The following is a 24,563-nucleotide window of genomic DNA, read 5'->3' on the forward strand; positions in this document are numbered from 1 at the left end:
AGGAGCCTTTGCTGATGAAAATAATCTCACTCATTAGTCATCGCATGGACAATGCATTGTGGAGAGTCATCGGCTGGAACAATTGCTGCTCTGCAGCCCACTGACCTGAAGCAGCTTCGCCTCGTAGCCGCCTCGCACGCGCGTCCCCCACACCACGGCCTCCACTACTTTCCAGGGATCCGCTGTGACGCATGTTTCTCTGCTGAGATAAGTTGATAAATATACACAGATGTGATCACAGGAAAGTCTTTGATTCACATCCAAGAACTGCAGCAACTTTAAAAATAGCAGTGCATTTCTATTACATGCTCTTTAATGAGTGTGATGTGTTTTTATTTCTTTATTTGGGGCTGACTTGTTTGTAGCATCTCTAAAGGGTGATGCTATTGTAAAAAAAAAAAAAAAAAAAAAAAAAGCCTCCCCAGATGCCCGGTACCCATGACTTCCAGACTGTAGTGGGCATCAGGATCTGATGCCTGAGGGACGTGGGGACAGTGTCCTGTCCCCGCCCTGTACCCTCCAGACCTCACACAGTCCAGTCTCCAAGCCAAACCAGAGTGTCCCCTGAGTAGTAGCAGAAGACTAACTCCTCCTACAGAGGACACCAGGCTTCTCAGCCGAAAGGTTGCTATGGTGATATTAGCGCAATCAAGGGTGATAATGGCTACCCTCATGACAAGCTGAACTTTAATATTTGAAAGAATTACCCTTAAGATTGTGAAGATGTAGGAGCCGAGTGCTTCCAGTCCTTGTGAGGCTGAGACAGGAAGAGCACAGGTTTGAGGCCATCGAGTAATAACTTAGCAAGACCATGTTTAAAAAAAAACAAAAATTAAAGCCGGGCATGGTGGTGCACGCTTGTAATCCCAGCATTCGGGAGGCTGAGACCAGAGGATCGCAGTTCGCGGACAGCCTCAGCTACTTAGTGAGGCCCTCTGCAACTCAGTGAGACCCTGTTTCAAAATAAAGAATAAAAAATTGGGCAGGGGGTGTAGCTCGGCAGTCAAATGCCTCTGGGTTCCATCCCCAGACCCCCCACACACACACACACACAAAATTAGCTTTTCCTCCCTGCCTTTCTGAGGTTCTGCCGCCATCATGAACGACACAGTAACAATCTGGACCAGGAAATTCATGACCAACCATCTACTTCAGAGGAAACAAATGGTCATTGATGTCCTTCACCCTGGGAATGCAACAGTACCCCAGATGGAAATTGGGGGGAAATTAGCCGAAATGTACAACACCAGATGTCATCTTTGATTTGGAATCAGGACCATCTTGGTGGTGGCAAGACAACCGGCTTACGCATGATCTATGACCGCTTGGATTATGCAAAGAAAATGACCCCAAACATAGACTGGCAAGACATGGATGACCTGTAAGAGAAGAAGATCTCAAGAAAACAGCCAAAGGAACCAAGAACAGAATGAAGAAAGTCAGGGACATGCAAAGGCCATGACGGCGCTGGGAAAAGCCAAAGGAGGGAAGATCCTGAAATGGCTTTATCTGCAGTGACTGTGAATTTTTCATGAGGATTAATAAACTATAAAAACTTGAAAATTAAATTAAAGGACTGGGAGTGTAGCATGGAGCTACAAGTCCCTTGGTCTCAATCACTAGTACTGCAAAGGGGTGGGGGCAGGCAGAGGGACACACACACCAAAAGATCTGACCTTCTGGATGGAACCGACCCTTCAGTAGAAAGGACCACCCTTGGCAAAGCTACTTGATTTCATGTTTTTTTCTCATTGGTTATGAAATCTTACTTTTATTTTTGTGTTTGTCATGAAAAATATTTTTTTCTCATCTTTGTTAAATCCGAAAAAATTCCATCACAGGGCTATTAGGAAGTGCCTAAAGCTTACAGTGATATAGCTTGGAAAATGATTTCCTAATATGCTAACTTCAAAGGCACTTTGAAAGCTCAGGATGTAAGCACCAGCCCGGTGTTGATCCACCGAAGCACCACTTAGCGGCCTGGTCAGGGTTCATCTTGATGCGCCTCTAATAAGCAGTCAAGCATCTAAGGTCGCATTCTGAGAAGCACACCTCTGTGCTGTTGCTCTAATCTTTCTAAGAAGCTGTCCTGTTTTATAACACAGAGAGTCCAGGGAACCTCTTTTCCTCATTACCTGCCAGCACATACGCTCCTTAGCTCCCTTCCCTGTGCCTTCAGGATCACAGCACAGAGATTCAGATCTTTCCTTTGGGCCAGGAAGTAGCCTCGTCACAGAGATGACGTGAACACATGTCTCCCCAACCTGTTCCTCCCCCTTCTTCCTCCATAGAAGAAAGAATGGCAGAACAGAATGTGGGACCAAAAAGCTGCCGCAAATCCCACTTAGATGTGTCAGCTGCTGGGATGGGAAATGTGGTTATCCAGCTTCAAAGGGAGCACAGCCCTTACTCACCGGAGACAGGAGCAATGGCGTCACTGCTGTGGCTTCTCTATGTCATGTCCCGTATGAGCCATATACCCTTTGAAGATACACATGCATGGGTGAGGATGTAACTGGTGTGTGTGTGTGTGTGTGTGTGTGTGTGTGTGTAAAATTCTGTCTTTTTGATCCTGCTTGAAAGAGCATTTCTCTAACACTCAGCTCTCATACATATGTAAACTCTCCTAACTGGAAAATATCATCCATTAGATTGTTCAAGGTCCTTTGTACAAAAACCCGTGACAAATTATTTTCAGAGCTCGGTGTCAGGAAAGGTCTGTCTCTCCTGAATAATTGGCCTGCTTCCTTCTACTGGGGAAAAAAAAAAAAAAGTTATGTAACTCAGCATATTTTCCTCTTTGCCTTGGTTACTAGGAAGCTAAATCTTGAGCATAACTACTGTAGATTCCTTTCTCCTTGTTTTTGCTAATTTTCGCTTCTCTTTGCCCTCCCTATTTTTTACCCCTACTAAATCTGATAGACTTCAACCTTATTCAGACCTAAGTTTGCAAAGTTTATAACAAATTAAGAATACCTATCAGCATCCACAGGAAATGTTCTACAGCATATGATCTGTGTGGTTTGCAGTGCAGACCTCTGCCCATCCCCCTCCCTCCTGCCAACCCCACCTCTTTGTAGACAGTAAATCCGAAGAGAAAGAGTGCATCACAGAATCCAGAAGGAATCCGCCGCCTAAGGAAATTTCAAGATCTACTCGATGATAAAGAGATGTTTGAGCCAGTGTGGTGGCGCACACTTGTAATCTCAGGACTTGGGAGGCTGAGACAGGAGAATCGTGGTTCGCTCACAGCCTCAGTTACTTAGTGAGGCCCTGTTTCAAAATAAAGAATAAAAGATAGGTCTGGGTGTGTAACTCGGAGATAAAATGCCCCTGGGTTCCATCCTCAATACTACAAAAATGAAAAAGAAAAAAAAAAGAGAGAGAGAGATGTTTGTTCTTCACCTTCCTTTCTTCATTTTAGTGTATTAGATTTTTTTTTAAATGTTTGCCTTGTTAAAATTTGTTTTTTGCCGGGCGTGGTGACGCACGCTTGTAATCCCCACACTTGAGAGGCTGAGACAGGAGGATCGCACAAGTTTGAAGCCAGCCTCAGCTACTTAGTGAGGCCCTCCACAACTCAGTGAGTCCCTGTTTCAAAATAAAGTATAAAATAGGTCTGGGAGTATAGCCCGGAGGTAGAAAAGCCCCGGGTTCCACCCCCCAGTACCACATACAAAAAAAAAATTTTTTTCTTACTAATAACCAAGTTACAGATTATTTTATTTTTCTGAGGTTGAAATTGGACTCTCCTCAAAACTGGGAATCTGTGGGTTGTCATGTGCATCATACCCATTAGTCCTTGATTATTTGGGACTTTCTGGATTGTAAATATTATGATTCTTTCCCATAGGAAAAATGTCCCAGAAATTCCAGAGATTTGGTATCTCTGATACACCTCACAAAATGTAAGTGTGTATATGTGCTTGTGTGTTAGTTACTAGAGACTGAATCTAGGGGCATTTTTACCTCTGAGCCACACCCCCAGCCCTATTTTATCTTTAATTTTGAAGCAGGATCTCCTTAAATTGCTGGGGCTGGCCACAAACCTGTGACTGCAAGTACTGAGATTATAGGCATGCGCCACCACAAAATATTTTATGTTTGGTCCAGAAGACCAAAACCTCAGGTCATACCACCTGTGGTGCCCTCAAAATGTGGCCACCAGAGCCTCGAGTTTTTAAAAAGGTATCATCAAAGGAGCTGGAAAAGTTCAAATTGCTAAAGAAGCTCTGACCTGCTGCAGGGTCTCTTGTGTTACTAATGCAATCTTGGTATTCATAGCTCTCCTAGTCACTTTCCTACCAAGACCATTAGTGGGTGGTGACCACATTCTTCCCCAGACAGGCAACTGTCTCAAGGAAGCCTAGGGTCCAGTATGAGGTAAGGCATTCTACAGTGGTAAAAAGCCTCTTTGTGCCTGTCATTCATAATCAGTCCACTCCTGGTCAGAATCTTGAAATGCTTGGCCTAATAGACTATACACCCATCGATTTCCATTTCATAGGAGCTCAGGAATGTCCAGTGGCATGCCCCAGGTTGCTTGGTAAGGTTTCACAACTCCTGCACCAGTGCTTTGACTCTCCTGGGTAGAAAACTTCAAGGTGGCATCTGTATAATCCCCTGCTATGCAGCCCGAATGGCTGGCTCGATTAATCGGCCTTAAGTGATTCCAAAGCACTGCGTAAACATGGGCGTGTGCACATACGCACACAGTCACTACCAAATAGCTTTTAGCCTAGATATATTTGAAGAAGGGTGCTCTAGGATGAATTTTAAAACAAAGCTTCAGAAGCAAAGTCCTATTAATATTCTACAAAACTACTTAAAATTGATTAGGTCACTCTAAACTATCCCTAAAAATCCAGAGGAAACTAATAACTCCACAGTTATTGGCACAGGCAACTCCTAGAGCAAACAGGGAACCTTGTCTTAGGATTTCCACATAATCATTAATACATCTATAAAAAGAACACAGAGGAGAGAGGTTGCCCACTAGATGTGATCAGTATTGATAATAATGGGAACAAAGGCCTTCCTAAGAAACAGGCATGAGGATTTTTTGTTTGTTTGAATTTTCTGAATAATTGTCTCTTAAGCTGTTTGTGAGTGTGTGTGTGTGTATGTCTGTCTGTCTGTCTGTGTATAGATAGAAGGTAGTACAGAGATGGAAACTATTTAAAGAACTTCAATTTTAAGAAAGCTGTTCTTCATCGTTGGTCATAATGATAGCATTTTTTCAAAGAAGAAATCCATTTGATGTTTTCTGTTAGCAGAGGCAAAGGGAAGGAAAGACCCACTTTCTGGAAGCCTGCGGCGCTGGCGTTGGCTTCCTGGAGCATGAGATATGCCCTGCCATTTCCTCGGTTCTCACACATCTCAGCGAAATTATTGTTAAGAAAGCCCTCCTAGCCCGGCATGGTGATTCACACCTGCAGTTCTAGTACTTGGGAGGCTGAGGCAGAAGAACCCCAGTTCTGAGGCCAACCTCAGCAATTAATGAGGTCCCTCAGCAATTCAGTGAGGCCTTGTTTCAAAATTAAAAGTAAAATAAGGCTTGGGGTCTAGTTCAAAGGTAGGGTACCACTGGATTCCATCTTCTCCAGGAAAGAAAGAAAGAAAGAAAGAAAGAAAGAAAGAAAGAAAGGGAGGAAGAAAGGAAGGAAGGAAGGAAGGAAGGAAGGAAGGAAGGAAGGAAGGAAGGAAGGAAGGAAGGGAGGGAAAGGAAGGAAGGAAGGAAGGAAGGAAGGAAGGAAGGAAGAGGGAGGAAGGACTGAAGGAAGGTCCTCTACTCTGTAAGGATTTTCTGCTTTGGCTCCGCCCCATGGTCCTTCAGCCTTCATGTGAGAAAATAAGAATTATTTGCATTTCAAATTCCAGTGGTTTGCATGGTAGAAATGAGGCTCTGGCTGCATTTTGTTGGCTAATTAAGAGTGGTTTGTATCTTGTACAAACATTCTTCTCATTCACTAAGAGAGCCGTCATCATTGTTCGGCATGGAATGCCTCGAGTTCTCCGAGTGCCTCTCCAGGAGCCTGCGGTGGGGTTAGCCTCTCTGGGCTGGACGGTTATTTGCATTACCCTTGGCCTAGGTGAGTTGCCAGAGCAAGAGCTTCATCCGCAAACTGCAGACATTTCCTCTTGACCCCACATATCATTCGTTTCAATGATCAAGATGACTTTATTGAACAACTTCTAACCTATCTCTTGAGTATTCCCAATGCATGATTTCTTCTCATAGGAAAATACTAGGCAATTATATACTCAGAACCTTGGGAAAATGTGGGTTTTTTTTTTCTTTGCAAAGTGATAATAATCACTATACTTGACTCCCGAAGAAAAGCCTATTTTAAGGGCTCAGCCAAATGTTTATAATGAGGGAATAGAAAGACATATTTGAAAGGAGGAAACAAGCTTCACACCCTTGAGGTGTTTATCACACCTACTAGACAAGGACAACATCAAAGTGTCAGGTGGATAATCACATATGGAATCATGCTATCTCTGGAAAGAGGAACCTGAGGAGTCTGCTAGAACAGGGGTCTGCAAAAGTTTTCCATGAAGGAACAGACCGAAAATATTTTGGGTTTTGCACACCATCTATCTGGTCTTTGTTGCAGCTGTTCAACTCTGCTGCAGTCCTGCAAAAGCTGCCATAGACGGCATTTGAACAGTTGCATTTCAATAAATCTTTATTGATGAAACTCGGCAGTGGGCCAGACAGGGCCTGTGGGCCATAGATTGCAGGCCTGTGTCCTAGCCCAGACTCCTCCAGTGCAGACCCTCGTGCAGCTCTCGGCCGTCCTGTATTGGGTCAGGCTGAGGGTTTCCTCATGTGAAGTTACACTGGGTCTCTGAACCCCTCACCCACTGTCACCACCACCATCTCCAACCAGGACCATGGAGTCGCCTCCTCGCTGGACCCTCAGGTTCCACTGTGGCCCTTCTACAATCTGTTTGCCACACAGCTATCTCTTGAATAATCTTTATGAAATGTAAGCTAAATCATGGCATTGTCCAGCTCAAGGTCCTCTGGCAGTTTCCCATAGCACTTAGAATAAATCAAAACACTTTCCTTCCGCCTCTGGGGCTCTAAGAGCTGCCCCTGGCTGTTTCTACAACCTCTTCTCCTACTTCCTGCTCTGGCCACACTAGCTGCTCAGTGTTCTCCAGCCCGGCCGGCCATGGGCCTTCCCACCTCAGGGCCTTTGCACTGGCTTTCATTTCTGCTTGGGATTTCTCCTCCCAGATCTCTACAGCACTTGTCCCTTTTGCCTGGGGTCTCTGTTCAAGAGTCACCAAATCTCAGAGAAGACTTCTCCAGTGACTTTATCCGTCATGCTGCAGGTTTTACTATAATTTTTTACCCTGATTTACCTTATTTCGTATCATCTAACACTAACATTGTATTGTAAATAAATGTGTAATTCTTTATACCATTTACTCCCCAAACACATGCCAGTTTTACAACAGTGGGAATTTCTATGCCTTGTTCATTATTGCATTTCTGTTGCCTGGAGCAGGGACTGGTATATATCAGATACTCGATATTTGTTGGATGCATGATGAGTGTGACTTTGTCCTCTGCTGTTTCTGAAAATACATATGCTCACCCTTCCATACGACAGCCCTTGTGTACACGCAGGCAAGCTCTCCGCTCCCCCTAAATCTCCTAGTAACCGGGGAACAGCATGACTCCCTTAGGCCAATGACTGACCCCACTCCCTCAGCGCTGAGCTCGCCCCTGCCCGCCCAGCGGGTCACATGGGCCCGGGGCACTCTCAGGATCCACTTTCCCAGACCCAGTTGGCTTTGGGGAACTTTATTCCCTGGGGTTTTTACAGGTGCTTGTGAATAGAAATGAAACACCTCACACGTGGCCGTCTGTCCTTCTTAGTGGCTCGGCCTCTGCACCTCTCACTATTTCTGAGGAACCCCACCTTAGAAGTAGGAGCCCTCTGTTAGCACAGAATCTGAAGTTTGCACACGCGGGCTTTCCCAGCCACACTCACAGCAAGAGTGCAGACCCAGGCCTTACCATCGCACGCTTCAGACTGGAAACTGCCCCAAATCCCTCCTGGGCGACCCGACCCGTCCCAGAGGCACCCGAGTGGAGGCTCTGGGGTGCCCCGGGCCTGCCTCCTCCTGATTTGCCAGGCCATCTGTCTGCACGCCGAGCTCACTGCCTATCGTGCTGGAATGTCAGCGCCACCTGGGCAGGTACCTTCATTCTGCTCAGCTGCTTGTCCAGAACCTCTAGAACAGGGTGTCTTGAGCACACAGTAGGAGCGCAGTGAACATCTATGAACAAATATACAGAGATGAAAGTCTAGGTTTTTATCAGGGAAGGTGTGGAGAAATAAACATTCATAATACACGGATGAGAGCGTAAATTGCCACAAACATTTTCTAAATCTGAAATGTAACATAATTTCACACCTAGCCATCTACCCTGCACAGGCACATTGTTATCTTAATTCTTCTGTTTTTGTTTTGTTGTTGTTGTTGTTGTTGTTGTTTTTGGTACTGGGGACTGAACCCAGGGGCATTCTATCTCTGTGCTATAGCCCCACCATTGTTTTATTTTTCATTTTGAAACAGTTCTGCTAAACTGCTGAGGCTGCCCTCAAACCTGCAATCCTCCTGTCTCAGCCTCCCAAGTACTGGAATTACAGGCATGTGTCACCACACCCACCTTCATATCTTAATTCTAAGATGTTTACTGCAGTATTATTTGTAATAGCAAAAGGTTGAAAATAAACTAAATGTCAATCCATAGAGGTTAAATAATAATTTTTATATATATTCATGGAGTAGAACTATATGCATTGGTGTGGAAAATTTTCCAAAACCCAGAATGGTCTGCTATAAATAGTGCCTAGTGCTAGTCTGAAAAGACTCTAATAAGATTAAAGGAGGGGGAAGGATATATACAAGAAATTTTTTAGTGGTTTCTCTGGGGAAGGAATGAAGTTTGGAGTTGGTGGAAGGAAGAGATTTTTGCTTTTTTATTTTATGCCTTTTTATATTAGTTGATGTTTCCCATATGCATGTATTAATTATATTTTTAAAACAAAGAAAATTAAACAGGTGCATTTTTATTGATCAAGCTAGTAAAGTATTTTAGCTTTGTTTAGTTGTTATTTTTTATTGTCGTTATTTATTTTGCTTGGGTTTTTTAAAGTACTGGGGATTGAACCCAAGGCCTCAGCTATGCAAGGCAAATATTTTACCAATGAGCTACAAGCTCCAACCCCAGTCTTACTTAGTTTTTTAATGATAATACTTTGCAGAAAAAGATATTGTGAAATGGAAACCCCTAAGTTATCAGCCACATTAAAATTGTTACAATCCTTTTGTAAAGACATTTGATCATATCTAACAAAAGTCTGTCAATATGTATTTCTTTGGGGTATTGTAAAAATTTTTACAAAACTATCTCAAGTTTTGAAAGTATTCCATATATGAAAAGTATTTTATGTGTAAAAATGTCAGTGAAATTATTCTTTAAACTGTCCCACATTTACTAAATATCCAGTGCAGTTAATTAAAGCACATCCATAAAAGTTAATATCTAATTTATTTAAAGTGACATCTACGAGTCGGGCGTGGTGGCGCACGCTTGTAATCCCCACGCTTGGGAGGCTGAGACAGGAGGATCGCACGGGTTCGAAGCCAGCCTCAGCTACTTAGTGAGGCTCTCAGCAACTTAGTGAGGCCCTGTTTCCAAATAAAATATAAAATGGGTCTGAGAGTATAGCCTGGAGGTAGAAAGCCTCTGGGTTCCACCCCCAGTACCACCAAAAAGTGACATCTACAAAGATATTTTATTATGTGTGTGCCTACACGTGCGCACACACACATGAACACACCCATGACCATGCACACGCCTGGTGGGGGTTGGACCCAGGGCTTTTCTCGTGCTAGGAAAACTCACTGGCCCTGAGCTATATCCTCAAACCCAAGATTTTGTTGCAAGTAAATGTGCTCAAAGTTTAATATTAAGAGAAGAAAGTAGCACTCGCTGTTAAACACAGTGGACAGAATGATCACAACCGTATCAAAAGGTGCTCTTAGATAGAATCCAGCACTTACTATTTTATTTTTAATTTTTTTTATTTTTATGTGGAACATATTGAAAATGGCATGCATTCAGACTGTGCTTGGTGCCCCCCCCCACTTTCCCTCCCCCTCCCCACAGTGAGCGTCCAGGTTGACCACGCTATGTTCATACTTTTACACATATTTGGATGTAGCTCCTCCATTAATCAATGTCAGCCTTCTATTTTATAATAGAAAAATAATTTTTTTGTGGTACTGGGGATGGAACCCAGGGTTATTCTACCTCCGAGTTATACCCCCCTGCCCTATTTTTCATTCTTTATTTTGAAACAGGGTCTCACTGAGTTGCAGAGGTCTTAGTAGCTGAGGCTGTCCGTGAACCACAGTCCTCTGGTCTCAGCCTCCCGAATGCTGGGATTACAAGCGTGCGCCACCACGCCTGGCTTGAAAAAATAACTGTCCTATGTGAAAGGAAATGAGAAATACTTGGTATGATTTGTTCATAGTCGCCTTATTTTGACGCTAAATTAACCACCACTTCAGTTTCTAAATTAAATGCTCACTTACCATTTCTAAACATTGGCTACAGCATTTTGCCGAGGAGCCATCATCAAACCTGTCAATTTTTATTATCCAGAGACACTAATTACTCACCGTCAAGTGCTGCTAATTTTGTCTTCTTGATACTGATTGACGTCGCCCTCATCCCACCCCCACCCCTGACCACGCTCTCAGAGAGTGTCACTCTGATCTGTTTTCTCCAGCTCCTTCTCCATTCTCCCATAAAGACAATTATTATTATTTTTTTGGTACTGGAGATGGAACCCCAAGGCATTCTACCTCCAAGCTATACCCAAGCCTCCCTCCCTTTTGAAATTTTGAACCAGGGTTTTGTTAAGTTGCTGAATGTCTCACTACACTGCTGAGGCTGGCCTCAAATTGCAATCCTCCTGTCTCAGCCTCCCAAGTACTGAGATTACAGACATGTGCCACCATACCCAGCCAGGACCATCTCTTTATAACACTAATCTACTGTTATTCAATTACCTAAATCTCTCCATTGCTTGAATGTCTCCAGAGCTATAAAAGTTCAAGCTTCTTGGTGAATTCCCAAGGCCCCCATGACCTGCCCACTTAAGACTGCAGAAATGTGCGCTGCGGCTTCCCGCCTGGGCCTCATCGCAACATTTCCTCAGGCCAGGCCCTTCTTCACCCGCTAACTCTGCCTTCCTCAAGCCCCAGAATGAACATCAGCTCCTCTAGGAAGACTTCTCTCAGCCCTTCCAGTACACACTTTGACAGAGTATCAGAATTATCCCCCAAATAAATTAATACGACTTCTTGTGTTTTCATGGTACTGCCATATATAATAGCACATCTAATTCCCAAAATAATCATCAAATAAGTCAGACAGACATAATACCCATTTTATGAGCCAAAAAGGCTCATATATTTAAGCCGGGCATGGCGAGCCATGCCTGTAATCCTAGTACTTGGGAGGCTGAGATGGGAAGATTGCAGATTTGTGGCCAGCCTTAGCAATTTTGTTGCCTCAGCAACTTAGTAAGACCCTGTTTCAAAATAAAATAAAAAAATAGGGCTGGGGGTGTAGCACAGAGGTAGAATGCCTCTGGGCTCAATCCCCAGGCCAAAAAAGAAGGAGGAAGAGGAAGAGGAGGAGGAGGAGGAGGAGGAGGAGGAGGAGAAGGAGGGAGAGGGGAGAGGAGGGGAGGAGAGGAGAAGAAGGAGAAAGAGAAGGAGAAGAAAGGACAATATAGTTGACCACAGTTACCTAGCTCATAGGGCCGAGCCAGGACTGGTACCCAGGTGTTCTGACCCCCAATAACTCTTCCAGCCTTGTTTTCTGAGCTGAACCTGGAGAGGCGGGATGAGGAGTGAAATGGGGTGGGGAGAAGGGGAATCTAGCTGATGGAGAATCTTGAGAACTAGTCTAAGGAGTATTTTGTCTACTTAGCTTCCATTTATCGAGTACTCACTCTGTTCCAGAGTCAGTGCTGGGCACTTAACACAACCTGCCTCGTGGAGTGGTGGAAAGCCAGATCTACCTAGTCTGAGCCCCAACTCTGCCCTCAAGCAACTCCTCCATGCTGCAGTTTCTGCTCTGGAAAACGAAGCTAATAAAGACGCCTTCTTCTTAGGGTTGTGGTCGACGCTCACACAGCCTAGAAGAGTGCGCATAGCACAAGCTCAATTATGTGAGTTATTATTACATCATCCAACATCCTCATTCCCAAAACATCCACATTTTTACCTATAGAAGTTGAGACTCATAGAGGTTAATTGCCCAAGACCACATGCCTAGTATGTGACAGACGGTTGCAGTCCAAGCCAGCCTCACGGTGAAGTCGATGCCATTTCTACGAGGTAAAAGAACCTAATAGTTAAAGGATGAGAGGCTCTCGGTCATAAAGCCATTGTTCAGTTCTCTGGTGGTGACGATATCTGGAGTGGATTGCTTAACCTTCTCTGCACTGGTCTCTACATCCCAAAATGAAAGAAGCTGCCTCTGATTGGGCGTGTAGCATAGCACAGCGCCTGAGACATAGGAAGTGACCCCACGCGTCAGGCTTCACGTGCCACGAGCTGCTGACCTTGGAGGATGGAGCCACAAGGATGTTTGTGGGAATGCTTCCTGGTAGCTGTGTGGAAGCCTGGGAAGGAGGCAGGGAAGGGGCCGTTGCATCGACCTAGACATGGAAAGTCTGAGAACTTGGCTGGCTTCGACCCGAGAGCAGGGGAAGGAAGAAAGAGAGTAAGCGCACAGGTGACTGCGAGATACGTGTTTTGTTAAGCATTTGAGTATTGTATTTTTAAGTATTATTCAATCACTTTCAATCACTACGTCGATTTCTACTAACTTCATCTTGTAGTGCAGGCTCTGAACTTGTGATTCATGTTACTGATAAAATTAATACAAATGGCGGATATTTTCTAACCTGACTGGAGAAGGGGAATCATTACTAATTCAGTTAGGACTTTAAAACTTGTCAAATACTGTTATAACAACCATCAAAACAGAAATCCTTGCCTGTCAAGTAGAAATGGTGTGACAAAAACTGTGTTGGATACAACACTCTTAGTCTACAAGGTCCAAGCAAGGGGAAGATGGTATGTAGTTACTTGTGAAGAAGTGATGGTTAGAAGTGCCATATTCCAGATGTGTTCTTGTCTCCATCCGTTTTCCTTCTTGAAGGTAAGAGTCATTCCATGGAAGTTTGGATAAGAGATACACAAAGAAAAAGTGAAGGGTGCACACTGTTCCCACTGAAGCACACCAAAAACCTCTTAAAAGATTTGGCTAGCCGGGCGGGGTGGCGCACGCTTGTGATCCCCGCGCTTGGGAGGCGGAGACAGGAGGATCGCGCAGGTTCGAAGCCAGCCGCGCGCATTGGCTTAGGAGACCCTGTTTCCAAATAAAAATGTAAAAATAGGTCTGGGAGTGTAGCCCGGAGGTAGAAGGGCTTCCAGGAACCCCAGTACCACAAATAATAATAATAAAAAAAAGATTTGGCTTAAATTCATGTGTTTTCTTCTCTTAACATACACTCTCAAAATGCATCGGCTAATAAGGCCTTTTTAGTAAAACTATGTAAGCAGTACACTTGCAGCATGTACATACAGCATGAAAATGATTGCTATCCTGACTGGGTAGAAACAAAACCTGCTGCGTAGGGATCATGAGGAAAAGGGAATTTGTTGTAAGCAGACCCCCTCACAACTCCGTAATAATCCCTATAATTATGGGGTATCTTGCAAGAGACTAAGTGTAGAGATGGGCAATGGCCAGACCACATACACAAATAGAACTCCAAGCCTGCAGTGACCTCCCTGGGAAATCAACCCCACATTGACAGTTAACAGCCCAGGAAGCCAGCCTGCTCTAAGTCCGACTTGTAGATAGTCAGTCTGTTATCTCTAATGACCACCCAGGAGAAGTTGGAGAGAAGAAACAAAAGGAATAGGTAGATGGACAGGAAAGGAAAGGCAGACCTCCACGATGGCCCTCAACCTTCCCCATGCAGGTCTGTTTTCCTTCAGACCTACATTCTTTGAAAGATCAGTAAATATTAGAGGACTATACATCCAGCTAATTGGTGTGTATGTTTTGTTATCCTACCGAATATAAGGTAGACTGATATGTTTTGTTATTAGTGATATGGTATATATGTTTTGTTATCCTACCAAATATAAGCTAGAGAAGTCTGGGCCTAAGTCCTTAAGAGGTCCAGCAAATAAAGAAAGCAAGCTCGCCCCCTCACAAGCTCACCATTTGCCCACCCCTCTTGTAAGTCCCATATAGAAAAGAGTCCTGCACTCCCAAGGGTGTCTTTCTCTTGCACACCAGAGATGGCCCACATTCTCTCTCAAATGTTTATTTCTTAATTTCCTAAATAAATATTGGTCTATGTCTGTGAATGGCACATGCTGAAACTTTTTCTGTCACAAAAGCCAAGGACCCCGCAGACCTTTCTCCCATGACACAGGAAGTAAAACAATAATGTCTGTAGCAATCAGCTCAATGCCAGAATGTGATTAGTAACTGACAGCTTCCCGAGTTTTTGTTCCCACCTTCAATTTAGAACCAATCAGAGAAATCCAAATACACACTCCTGACCAATGACAGGATGTCCTGTATCTAGTTAGCTATCCTACAGCTTCCAGGGCCCACAGCCTCTACGGGGTTGCTGGGGCCTCCCTTTTCTACTCTAAGGGCTTCCCAGCCCTCCACCACCTGTGAGTCTCTGACACACATACATGCAGCAAGCTCAATAAATGGCCTTTGCTGTTCTCATTTGTTTGGTCTTTGTTTAGTTCCAAACTTAAGAAATAAGAAATTGGCCGGGTGTGGTGGCGCATATTTGTAATCCCCGCGCTTGGGAGGCTGAGACAGGAGGATCACACAGGTTCAAAGCCAGCCTCATCTACTTAGTGAGGCTCTCAGCAACTTTGTGGGACCCTGTTTCCAAATAAAATATAAAATAGGTCTGGGAGTATAGCACAGAGGTAGAAAGCCTCTGGGTTCCACCCCCAGTACCACCAAAAAAAAAAAAAAAAAAGAAAGAAAGAAAAAGAAATAAGAATTTTTTCATTATAATGGAAATAACAGCAAGACATTGGGTTTAAAAGTATCAGCCTACCCTGACGTGGTGGCACATACTTGTAATCCCAGCAGTTAGGAGTCTGAGACAGAAGGGCAGGTTTGAGGCCAGCCTCAGCTACTTAGTGAGGCCTTCCACAACTTAGTGAGACTCGATTTCAAAAATAAAGGATAAAAATCAGGCTAGGGTCTAGCTCAGAGGTAGAATGCCACAGAGTTCAATCCACAGCAACACACACACACACACACACACACACACACACACACACACACACACAGAGTATCAGCCTAAGATATTTTACCTTTGATATTGGTGGCAATTGTGGATTATATAAACAAAGCCACAGATTGTGTCCAAATGACTATTATCACAGAGTAGGGTGGGTACAGGGAGGGTGTAAAAAAGAATGTAGCGTTTGTATAAAAAGTAGCACATGACATGTAGTAAAATGTCACAATATACCCTATAAATATGCACAAATATTATGTCAATTAAAAAAAGATAGCCAGTGGGGGAAGGTATAAAATGGACAATTTTCCTTTTCACCCACGGTTCTGTTTACCCTGAGCACGAGCTGCACACACACCGTTGTTAGTCATGAAGGAACAGTGCCGTGGCCATGTGTCCTGCTCCTTCCTCCTTCCTCTTTGGTTCCTGGCTGGACCTGCTTTTCTTCAGCCAGCTTGATAGACTCCACCTTTTGCTTTAAGAAAGATGAGCATCATTTGTCACCCCACTGAGCTGTAATCCACAGGACTGGCTACATAATTAAGACAAAAGGAAAACGTGAGGCCTCTGGTTCCAAATCATGGAGAACTTGTAGATGGAGTAGTAGAGCCGTCGCCCAAGCACGAGGCCCTTGGAGTTGCTCTTGAGACCCACCCGGGGCCCAGATCTGTAAAGCCAGCCCTGCGCTAGGCCGACAGGTAAACGTGGGAAGTATTTCTCCCCTTCCTTGGCTTCTTTTTCTCTTTGCTTTGCTAAGGGAATAATGTCTAGAAAAATCCCACCCTTCTTATAACAACAAGACAGAAAGATGAGCAGAATTTCTTCCTGGCCTTCCTGTCCCTGTCAGCCCCGGTTGGAACTGCAGAGGGACCACACTTCCAGCAAAGGCCGTGCCTCCATCATTCTCTGGTCTCCATCAATGGCACTTTATTAACTCTGAGAATGAAGATCCTAAAAACCGAGCATGTAGCACCATCAGTGGGTTTTTCTAGAAGACCATAAGTCCTCTTAAAAGCAAGACTCGTGTGTGTGTGTGTGTGTGTGTGTGTGTGTGTGTGTGTGTGTGGTGCTGGGGATGGGCTACACTACACTCCCAGACCTATTTTATATTTTATTTGGAAGCAGGGTGTCACTAAGTTACTGAGAGCCTCACTAAGTAGCTGAGGCTGGCTTTGAACCTGTGCGATCCTCCTGTCTCAGCCTCCTAGGTACTGGGATTACAAGCGTGCGCCACCACGCCCGGCTGACTCAAGTTTTTTTTTAAAAAGAACAGAAATTTGTCAGTGATGAATGAAAATTAGATACTGGGAGTTTAAAAGCTGGGTTAAATGAACATTAGATAGCCTGTTAATTGCTGGAAATAATAAAACACACACACACACACACACACACACACACACACACACACACACTGAATAGAAAGTAGCCATGAATATTTAACCACAACTGATTCTTTTTTACATAAAATGAATTGCAACTGTTATAAGTACACAGCAGAGAAGCAGCAGTGGGAAAGCACTGTAGACATAAAGGACATTCTATTGTCTTTCTGCTGTAAAGAGTCAGCTATTTTTTATTAATTAGGAAGAAAATGAACCTATGTTGCCTCATGGTTTCAAAATACGATTCTTCAGCAAAGAAGATCAGATGATGTCTGTAAATATGATTATCAGACCAAAAATCCATTATTCATCCTTTTAAATATTTATTGGCATAAAGTTTAGGCAATAAAGTTCCATAAAAGACTTGAAAGTTTTTCAGAACAAGATTAAACTGGAACTATGGCCTATAAAACTAAGCTAAAATTTACATAAAATTATATAACACATAAGACCCCAAGTAACTTGAATACCAACGTGACTTTTCTATCATCACAAACCCTGGGATTCTAAGGAACTTAGGGCGTGTTAGTACAGTACTTATTTTATCTTGATTTAGAATCTTGGGACACTAGAGATTAAGGCACCAACAGTACAGTCCTGAAGACTGGTTGTTTCTCCCGTTGGCCCCAGGCTCCAAGTGGGAGCAGGTCAAGCCGGCAGACTTCTCATTCCCAGCACCCAAGATCCTTTGAGATCCCCAACCCATTCACTAAGTGTAGACTTAATATGGAAAAATTATTATTTTCATTCATCTTTATGAATTGAAATAATTAATGTGTTCCCACACACACACACCCTGTGTGTGTGTGTATCTGTGTATGTGTTACTGGGGATTAGACCCAGGGGTGTTCTACCTCTGAGCTACACCCCGCCCTATTTTTTTTTCCTTGTAACTATGGGTGGAACCCAGGGGCTTTTCTACCTCCGGGCTATACTTCCACACCTATTTTTACACTTTTTTTGGAAACAGGGTCTCACTAAGTTGCTGAGAGCCTCACTTAATAGCTGAGCCTGGCTTTGAACCTGTGCGATCCTCCTGTCTCAGCCTCCCAAGCACTGGGATTACAACCATGAGCCACCTACCCAGCTCCCAGCCCTATTTTTTATTTGTATTTTGAAACAGGGTCCTTCTAGGTTGATGAGAGTCTCACTACTTGCTGAGGCTGTCCTTCAAACTTGTGATCCTCCTGTCTCAGACTATATATAATCTTTTATATTTGTATATTTGTATAATATATTTGTATAATATTTTATCTTACATATTTATAATGTTTTATCTATATAAATTTGTATGTGTGGTACTGGGGATTGAGCCCAAGGGCATTCTACCTCTGAGCTATACCTCCAGACCGATTTTTAATTCTTTATTTTGAAATAGGGTCTCACTGAGTTGCAAAGGTCCTCACTAAGTAGCTGAGGCTGTCTGTGAACCATGATTCTTCTGACTCAGCCTTCCAAATGCTGAGATTACAAGTGTGCACCACCACACCTGGCTATTTATTCTTTATTTTGAAATAGGATCTCACTTACTTGCAGAGAGCCTCACTAAGTAACTGAGGTTGGCCGTGAACCTGCAATCCTCCTGTATCAGCCTCCCAAGTACTGGGATTATAAGCGTATACCATCATGCCCAGCTTTCATTTTTATTCTGAAACAGGGTCTCAATAAGTTGCTGAGGGCCTTGCTAAGATGCTGAGGTGGGCTGCAAACCTATCATCCTCCTATCTCAGCCTCCCAAGTACTGGGATTACAGGCATGCACCACTATGCTCAGCTTGGATTCCTCCTTAATAACAATAATGAAGGTTTTAGTGAGCCAGACACTGTTTAATCATGTATCCATCATCGTCATGTAGACCCATAATAAACTGTGGTCCCCATGTTGACAGATAAGGCAACTGAGCCTTAGAGAGATAAAATGACCTTCAAGGTCATACAGCTCTTATCCCATTTGACCAGGAGCACAAAACTAGTTGGTGCTGAACCAGAGTTAGAACACACATCTGGATCTATCTAAACAAGTATTTTTCAAGATACAACTACATAAGGCATTGAGGCAGACGCCAAAGGAATACCAAGAGTTATAAAGACTATTTACTTTTTTTCTTTGTGGTACTGGGAATGGAACCTAGGGGCTTTCAACCTCTGGGCTACACTCCTAGACCTATTTTATACTTTATTTGGAAACAGGGTCTCACTAAGTTGCTGAGAGCCTCACTAAGTAGCTGAGGCTGGCTTCGAACCTGTGTGACCCTCCTGTCTCAGCCTCCCAAGCACTGGGATTACAAGCATGAGCCACCACACCCGGCTGTAAAGACTCTTTTTAAAATAATTTCTAAAATGATCTAGTCTTAGGTCTTTCTAATCCATACTGCATTCTGACATGCCCTGAAAATAATTTATTTAAGTCTTCTTGGCTCAAAGTATTTTTAGCTGTTTTCTATTTAGTACAGCACCAAGCTGAATTTCCTCTGTAAGATGCTTAAAGGAACTGGTATGGTGGAGCAAGCAAGGATGTGTAGACAGATGTGGGTTTAAATCCTGGTGCTTGTCAACAACTAGCTTTCTGACCTTGGTCAAATCATGTGGTCTGTCTGAGCCTCGGTCTTCTCCTTTGTAAACCTGGGAAACAGTGGTTCAGTAAGGTCAATAAGGGACCTGGCACAGAGGGGTGGTAGGTAGTAAGAGCCATTGGCTTCCCGATCTCTCCCCACCTCTGAATCCAGTTCCAATATAACTTTCCATGATACACACCCCGTATTTCATCCAGGCTGTCTCCTTACCATTTCTTGGACACAGGTACACAATCCTGTATGTCCTGTATCCTTAATGTTCTCCTGCAGCCAGGCGTGGTGGCGCACACCTGTCATCCCACTGCTTGGGAGGCTGAGTCTAGCTGAGTCCTAAAAGGCCCACACCAGGGCTCACTGCTTCCTTCCCAGCCTCCCAAGACTGTCCTCACATGCTTTACAGAAGCACCATTGTCTCGTGTCATAGATTCGGTATCCCACACTGTTATTAAACTTTTCATGCTTGTCTCACCTCCCCAAAGGTGCAGGAAGCTTCCTGGGGGGCCAGGTTGGAGCCTCGTTTTTCTCTGTAGCCCCCACAGAGATGATTGTAGGATGACATGAATGACAAGTGTTCAGTAAGTGTGTGCTGCATGTCTGAACGAGGATCACATCATATTGCATTTTGTTAAATTACATGTGTGTGCCTGGGGCTTGAGATGGGAGAAAACGACACTGTGATTTCTCCTCCTTCGGATGCAGATTGCTTTTTAAAATATTATCTGTCCAACCTGCTTGCTTTTGTTTTGTTTTTTAACCTATAGCATTTCTTCTCTGATATTTCAATACACCACATTAAATCTGTCCTGGAAAAAAAAAAAAAGTATTGAAGTGTGTTGCGAATGGGGGGTGGGGAACACCAGTTATGACTAATGTCTTCAATTTATAGTCCTCCAATTTAGAGAAAACTATGCTTTTTCATAAGGTTGCATAACTGCTAACAAAAACATTTTCCGCCCCAGGATGTGTTTTTGGAAGAATTTAGGCTTTTATTAGACTGGGGAAATGTAAAAACCAAGGGCACAGGCTCTCCTTGATATACGTCTTACCCTACAGAGAGAAGGCACCCAGATCCACGTCGAATTGAATGTTGTCTCCTCATACAACGTGTGATCGTGGGCAGAAAGTACGTTGACATATTCTTGGTGAAGATGGCTCCTCCTGATTCTGAGCGGCGTGCCCTTGTGAACTGTGCCGGCCTTGCCAGCGACTGCACAGCAGCCACAGAATGATTAAAGGAAATAAGTGCAGTGACGTCGTGCATTTCTACATCTACCTGTTCTGGATTAAACAATCAAAACAAACAGGCCTGTATGTTACCCACTTCCTAATGTTTGTCGTGACGGCTCTTCGGAGGCCGGAACGATGGTAAAATGTCTTTCAAATGAGTCAGGCGTGCTGGAAGCCCAGTCAGCCTGTGTGCCACAGGCATATAAGGAAATAAGACCCAAAGGTGGAGAGCAAGTCACACTGATAAATACCTGAAGTTTGCACTGTACTTTGTCTTTTCCACTCTCATAATTGAGAATGTAAACTTTGGGCCAGGACCAATATGTTGGACAAGGATGACTTAAGAATGAACTGGGAGCCGGGCGTGGTGGCGCACGCTTGTAATCCCCGCGCTTGGGAGGCAGAGACAGGAGGATCACGCAGGTTCGAAGCCAGCCGCGTGCGCTGGCTTAGGAGACCCCGTTTCCAAATTTTTTTTTAAAATGTAAAAATAGGTCTGGGAGTGTAGCCCGGAGTTAGAAGGGCTTCCAGGAACCCCAGTATCACCAAAAAAAAAAAAAAAAAAAAAATGAACTGGGAGCCTGGCATGGTAGCAGAGGCCTCTAACCTCAATACTTAGGAGGCTGAGACAGGAGGATTGCAAGTTTGAGGACAGCCTCAGCAGCTCAGTGAGACCCTTAGCAACCTAGTGAGACCCTGTTTCAAAAAACTAAAATAGCGCTGGGTACGTAGCTCAGAGATAGAATGCCCTTGGGTTCAATCCCTAGTACCATCCAAAAGAATGAACTGAACATAACTTCTTTTATCTTATTGGTACACTATAGACGCACATCATCATGTGGACCATACTGACAATGGCACGCATTCACACAGCACTTGTGGCCTCCCACCCCGGCCTGCCCTCCCCTGGCCCCCGACAGTGAGTGTCCAGGCTGACCACGCTACATTCACAGCTACACACACATTCGAATGTAGCTCCTCCATTAATCAGCCTCAGCCTTCTTTCTCCCCTACCCTTCCTTTCTGGCTTCGCTGAGGTTTCCCTCCAATGTCTGGAATCCCTCTGGTATCCCCAATGCTCCCTAGTTTGAGCATATTAGAGAAAACATATGTCCCTTCTCTTTCTGTGCTTGGCAGATCTCACTTAACAATGTTCTCCAGGTCTTTCCTCTTCTTGAGAATTATATGATTTTGTTCTTTTTTATTTTGTGTGTGGTACTGGGGAATGGAACCCAGGGGCATTCTACCTCTGAACTATACCCCCCAGCCCTATTTTTTCTTCTTTATTTTGAAACAGGGTCTCACTGAGTTGTAAAGAGCCTCACTAAGTAGTAGCTGAGGCTGTCCTCGAACCATGATCCTCCCATCTCAGCCTCCCAAATGCCGGGATTACAAGCGTGTGCCACCATGCATGGCCTATTATTTATTTTAAAACAGGGTCTCACTGAGTTGTGGAGGGCCTCACTAAGTAGCTGTGGCTGGCCTCAAACCGCTTTTAAAAATACACAAAAATAGCCGGGCATGGTGGCGCATGCTTGTAATCCCTGCACTTGGGAGACTGAGACAGGAGGATTGCACAGGTTTGAAGCCAGTCTTAGCTACTTAGTGAGGCTCTCAGCAACTTAGTGAGAGCCTGTTTCCAAATAAAATATAAAAAAGGTCTGGGAGTATAGCCCAGAGGTAGAAAACCTCTGCGTTCCACCCCCAGTACTACACACACAAAAAAATATAACCAAAAATAGAACTCTTGAAATGTGATAACGTGTGTATACTTCTAGAGAAAAGTTTAAAGTTTTTGTTGTGTAGCAATTACAATTATATTACTAAGTATTTTTTTAAAGCCAAGCCAATTATTGTGGCACCTGTAATTCCAGTAACATCCCAAGATAAGGTAGGAAGATTGTGAATTCAAGGCCAGCCTGGACAACAGACCAAGGCCCTGCTAAGAAGAGAGAGAGAGAGAGAGAGAGAGAGAGAGAGAGAGAGAGAGAGAGAGAGAGAGAGAGGGAGAGAGAGAGAGAGAAAAGGAAGGAAGGAAGGAAGATTAAAAGCAACAACATCTAGCCCTGTTCATATAAAGCTAATAATATTTAAATTATAAGCTCATGCTTCATTTCTTCTATTGAGGATTCATTTTACTGTTGAAATAAAAGTTGTAGAATTAAAATCTATAAAATAGTTATGAATCAATCATCAGAAGTAAAAAAAAATTGTTTTCAACGACAGGAATGAATTCTGACATTTTAATTGCAAGTTCAGCTGAAAGTTTGGTGGTAGAATGTGAGCTCTGAAAATTATTATGTTGTCATTATGAATTAATAACTATAAAGAAAATCCGTTTTTACTGGTAATGGTAAATTACAGAGAAAACTTATGGAACTGATATCTCTTGATGTACCAAAAGTATTCATCATAATTTACTTGATTTAAAAATCCAAACAGTGGAAATACACAGATATAGATTTTTTAATGGTATTATACCAATAGAAGGCAGTTTTTTTTGTTTTTGTTTTTGTTTTTGTTTTTTTTACCAAAAACATGCTCATCAGAGCACCATTTATAATATCAAAGAACGAGGTGTAGTGGTGCATGCTTGTAATCTTAGTACTTGGGAGGCTCAGTCAGGAGAATTTCAGGTTCAAGACCAGCCTCAGCAAGTAGCAAAACTCTCAAAAACCTGAGACCCTGTTTCAAAAAACAAAAAATAAACAAAACTAGGGGTATAACTCAGAAGTAGAATGCCCCTGAGTTCAATCTCTGGTACCACACACACATATAATACTAAAAGAAACGAAAGTAATATAAATGTTCTGAGCCAGCCGGGCGTGGTGGCACATGCTTGTAATCCCAGCATTCAGGAGGCTGAAACCAGAGGATCACAGTTCGCGGACGGCCTCAGCTACTTAGTGAGGCCCTCCACAACTTAGTGAGACCCTGTTTCAAAATAAAGAATAAAAATAGGGCAGGGGGTGTGGCTCGGAGGTCAAATGCCCCTGGGTTCCATCCCCATACCCGCAAAAATAAATAAATAAATAGATAAATAAATAAATAAATAAATAAATGTTCAGAGCCAGGCATGGTGGTGCACGCTTGTAATCCCCACGCTTGGGAGGCTGAGACAGGAGGATCACACAGGTTCGAAGCCAGCCTCAGCTACTTAGTGGGCTTTCAGCAACTTAGTGAGACCCTGTTTCCAAATAAAATATAAAATAGGTCTGGGAGTATAGCCCGGAGGTAGAAAGCTTCTGGAGCCTCTGGGTTCCACCCCCAGTACCCCCCCACACACACACTATATATATATATATATATATATATATATATATATATATTTCAATAATATGAGAATAAGTAAATTATAGTATATTTAATTGATGAACAATACATTTATTTAAAATTACAAATATAAACATATTAAAATTGAAAATATACATGATAAAAATTTTAAATTTCATATATGTGAATATTTATGTATGATATAATGACAGCCTTGTAAAAACATGTATACGAGAAAATAAGGAAGAGAATGTATGGAAATGACTATAGAATATATATTTGTGTGGTAAGCTTATGGATTTTTTCCTCAAATCTCATTTAATATGTTAAACTGTGTAATTTAAAAAAACTAATTTACAAAGACCTACCATATGCTGGAGTATATTCATTACTTTGAACTTAGGAAGTTGCAAATTTTCAATATTTTTTTTCTTGTTTTTGTAGGATTGAATCCAGGGGAATTCCATCTCTGAACTACGCTCTCAGCCCTTTTTATTTTATTTATTTTATTTCTTGTTTTGTTTTGTTTTTGAAACAGGGTCTTGCTAGGTTACTGAGAGTCTTGCTACATTGCTGAGGCTGGCCTTGAACCTGCCATTCTCCTGTCTTAGCCTCCTGAGTCCTGGGATCACAGGTGTGGGCCACCATACCAGGCTGAGGTTTTCAATTTTTAAGAAAAGGAACTTATTTCAGACTGTT

This window comes from Muscardinus avellanarius, assembly GCF_963383645.1.
Source record: "Muscardinus avellanarius genome assembly, chromosome: 3".
Taxonomy (NCBI): domain Eukaryota; kingdom Metazoa; phylum Chordata; class Mammalia; order Rodentia; family Gliridae; genus Muscardinus; species Muscardinus avellanarius.